General features: G+C 38.7%; 1 pseudogene; it reads right to left on the bottom strand.

The window, feature by feature from the left end:
• Positions 1-3,411: 3,411 nt before the first annotated feature.
• Positions 3,412-3,746, bottom strand: LOC108352643 (SRA stem-loop-interacting RNA-binding protein, mitochondrial pseudogene; annotated as a pseudogene).
• Between the last annotated feature and the right edge of the window lie 770 nt (positions 3,747-4,516).

Here is a 4,516-nt window from a genome sequence, read left to right as displayed (position 1 = left end):
TCTATCCTAGAACAAGAAATGGGGGATAGCTCTTCAAAATGGTGAGATCACTGTGCTAGAGCATCTTTCCCTGTGATTGGATTCAGAGTCTACACAAGAATTATCCTGAGTGACATTTGGGTACAACAAATACCTTATTGGATTCTTTTTTTTTAATTTTTTTAAATTTTTTTTTATTAACTTGAGTATTTCTTATAAACATTTCGAGTGTTATTCCATTTCCCGGTTTCCGGGCAAACATCCCCCTCCCCCCTAGCTCCCTTCCTTATGGGTGTTCCCCTCCTCTCCCTCCCCCCGTTGCCGCCCTCCACCCAACAGTCTAGTTCACTGGGGGTTCAGTCTTAGCAGGACCCAGTGCTTCCCCTTCCACTGGTGCTCTTACTAGGATATTCATTGCTACCTATGTGGTCAGAGTCCAGGGTCAGTCCATGATCAAATATGATTTTGAAACTATATCTTGCTTTTCTGGTGTGTTTGGATATTCCATGTTTGTTTTGATGGGAGAATTGGGCTCCGATGGTGCCATGTAGTCTTGGTTTCTGTTGCTTGGGTTCCTGCCCTTGCTTCTCGCCATCAGATTATCTCTAGTGTTACTTTGTTCTGCTATTTCTGACAGTGGCTAGACTGTCCTATAAGCCTGTGTGTCAGGAGTGCTGTAGACCTGTTTTCCTGTTTTCTTTCAGCCTGTTATGGGGACAGAGTGTTCTGCTTTCGGGCGTGTAGTTTTTCCTCTCTACAGGTCTTCAGCTGTTCCTGTGGGCCTGTGTCTTGAGTTCACCAGGCAGGTCACTTGCAGTAGAAAAGTTGGTCTTACCTGTGGTCCTGAGGCTCAAGTTTACTCGCTGGGTGCTGCCCACGAGCTCTCTGGGGCGGCAGCAACCAGGAAGATCTGCGCTGCCGTTTCCGGGAGCTTCCGTGCACCAGGGTTTCAGATGGCGTTTGGTGTTTTCCTCTGGAATCAGTAATGTGTGCAGAGTGCAGTCTCTTCTGGTTTCCCAGGTGTGTCTGCCTCTCTGAAGGTTTAGCTCTCCCTCCCACGGGATTTGGGTGCAGAGAACTGTTTATCCAGTCTGTTCCTTCAGGTTCCCACGGTGTCTCAGGAGCAGGGGTCCTGCCGCTCCTGGGCCCTCCCCCACAGGAACCCAGAGGCCTTATACAGTTTCCTCTTGGGACAGGGATGTGGGCAGGGGTGGGCAGTGTTGGTGGTCTCTTCCACTCTGCAGCCTCAGGAGTGCCCACCTGACCAGGCGGTGAGGTCTCTCTCCCACGGGGTCTGGGAGCAGAGAGCTGCTGGGGGCCGGGATCCGCGGGTGTGGGACTCCCGGTAAACACAGGAAGTGCCCGGTCCTAGAGGAATTCTGCCTCTGTGTGTCCCGAGTTCACCAGGCAAGTCTCTTGCAGCAGAAAAGTTGGTCTTACCTGTAGTCCCGAGGCTCAAGTTTGCTCGCGGGGTGCTGCCCATGAGTTCTCTGCGGCGGCAGCAACCAGGAAGATCACCTTATTGGATTCTTAAATTCCTTTGCAATTTTTTTTATTTTGTGGATTTTCATCTCTTCTCTATTTTCAATTACACACATGCATTTTAAATATTTGGTTCATGTAAGGAAACCTGTAAAGCATGATTTCATTTCTAGTATTTAACAAGCAAATAATTTAAACCAAGATGTTCAATTGCTACTGAAATAGTAATTCAATAATAAATCCATAATCAGGTGAAATGATTAGGAATTCTTTCTAGTTATGAATTATTATTTTCTTCACAAATAAATCTAACTTAAGTGCCATGAAGCAGTATATTGCAATTCATCTTATTCAGAGAGAAGCACTTGAAGCTCCTTTTCAGCCACTTATATTTCCTTATGGTAATGTTGGTTTTTTTCATCATTATGCAACCAGAAAGAGCATTATATTTAATAACCACTGTGTGAGTCTCTGATGTTATTATAAAGAAATAATAAATATTTGGTCATAATGAAAACTGTGCCAAGCAATTGTTTCGCCATCAATATTGTTGTTAGTGATTTACTTAGCGTGTCACAGGTAGTATAGGAAAAACATATTAATCATTTTTTAAATTTCTGTATCAGCTATTCTTTCATATGGGATACATAAACATATTTACAAATAATAGAGTTCAATTCTACTGTAGATAGAGTATAGTCAATTTTATTATCAGTACCAAGTATAATAATAAATAATTTTAGATGATATCACATTCTTGTGTAGCATGAGTTGGGTTTCTTCAGTATATGAACATTTATACTGTAATAGATGATAAGGAGGGTGTGCTCAGAGGGAAATTTGATGGGTTTATTTCCTGAATGCACAAGGGCTACTTGGCACTTAAAATTTTAAACTAGAAGACTTACTGGTGTTCCCTTGCCTTCAGGATGCTGCAAGAGGAATCAGTCTAATCATTAGTCTTTTCCCACTTGATATCCAGAGGGTTATATCATCACACCAACACTATAAAGTAGGGAAAATAATACACTACTTTCTTTGCAGGAGCATAAATCCCAAGATATCTGAAAGTTCTACTTTCTCCAGTCAAAAGTTGAATTGGTGAAAATGTACTTAATTCAAGACTTTATATATAAAATACAGAACCTAATATTAATCTTGAGTGTCATTTTGAATATTCTTTCACACCTATTCATAATGAAAAGATCAGAGGAAGAAATTTTGAAACATTGAAGAGATTAATTAGCTCAACAAAATGAATCCATACATCATACATATAACATACATACACACACACACACACACACAGACACACACACACACACACACACACACACACACGACAATTTTGTTTTATAGAATGATGAAAACAAAAACATTTCCTAGATTAAGGAAGAGTGTATATTGATGTATCTGGATTTTTTCATATTACTTGCTTTGGTTGCTTTGAAATGCATAATATTTGATCAACACAGGAAACCTGTTTCATTGTCCATGTTTATATAAGAGAAATATTTTGATCTTAGTCTGTAGCTTAGAAATGTGCATACAGATCAGAATTGTTTGTGGGGAGAGAATCTAGTTAAATAAAAAATGCTTGTAATAGATTTATCATTTAAGTAAGTCAACAAAAACACTTTAGTACATTCTCCAAAGCTTTGTTTGTATAATATAGACTTGTAAAAATGTAACAACTAATGTTTGCATGCTAATGATGACTATGATCTTATAACAACTATTGTGTCCTGAACCTGTGAGTTACATGATAGCTGTATCATTCCTATAATCTGATGGGGGAATATGGGAATATGGAGTTTTCTGGAATAGCTAAACTGGAATAAAAATATAAAGATATTCACAGAATTTTTGTGTTTTCAATTTTATTAAGTCTATTGTGTGTTTTTTTAAAGTCTAAGTTCTGTTTATTTAATGGACAGTGCACGGGTCATGTCAGAAATCTTTCTTTTCATCAGATGTATGAGCCCTGTTCATAAACTTTGGTTTTTGAGGTTGAACACGGATATTCACTCCTTCAAGAATATGATGTTCTTGTTGTAGTGCATTCTGAACTTCTTCCTCTGAAGAAAATTGAACCCAATCCATGCCTCTGTGAAAGCCAGTCCCTTTGTCAAAAGGTACAGTACACCTTCTTACAGGGTCAAACTGAACAAAATGTTCTCTCAGTACACTCCATGTAGCAGTCCAAGGAATTTTTCTGATAAACACAATAGGCCGACCAGTACTGGAACACAATGGCATTAGTTCTTTATAGCGGAGGCTGCCATGTTAAAACTCAAGTCTGTTATCCTTAACGACAGTCTAGAACTTATTATCATAGATGCAGAACAGATATTATGTATAAAAACTTCAGAAGGAATTTCCAGTGCTTATTTGAGACTTAGGAAGAGAAACACTCAGGGAAGCACAAAAGCTACATGATTCTTAAGATAGAGAAGTACTGCTTCTCTGTAGTACATAAAATCTTTTTTTGGATGACAAAAAGCTACAAATTTTTCACTCCATTAGTACACCTTCATTTATTATGTCAATCAACTGTTTGTGTTTTAAAACCAAGCTCATGAGAACAATAAATAGCTAGAATATATTATGTTTATTCTTCGTTATCAAGTTGACTAAGTATGAAATTAATTAAAATCACAATTGTGTGGGCACATTTGTGAGGGATTTTTAGTTGATTGGAACATTTGATGTGGAAAGACCAATCTAAGTACAGGTAACTCCATGTCAGAAGATCCACCCTAATTCTGGATTAGACCTACTCATCTTAGATAAAGGACAAAGAAGAAGTCCGAAGTCCTACCTAAGTCTTCCTCGTACCACCGGTTCCATTACTATCTTTTCCCACCAAACATTGTGAATGTTTTTCCACATTTCGTCCTCTTGCTGTATTTATTTTTTGTTTGTTTTTGTTTTGTTTTGCTTTTTTCTCTTTTTTTAATTGGGTATTTCTTATTTACACTTCAAATGGTATTCCCTTTCCCGGTTTCCTCTCCATAAGTCCCCAACCTCTCCCCATTCCCTTCTATAAGGATGT

Source organism: Rattus norvegicus, chromosome 13, assembly GCF_036323735.1.
Source record: "Rattus norvegicus strain BN/NHsdMcwi chromosome 13, GRCr8, whole genome shotgun sequence".
NCBI lineage: Eukaryota > Metazoa > Chordata > Mammalia > Rodentia > Muridae > Rattus > Rattus norvegicus.
This window is presented reverse-complemented; position numbering and strand designations above follow the sequence as displayed.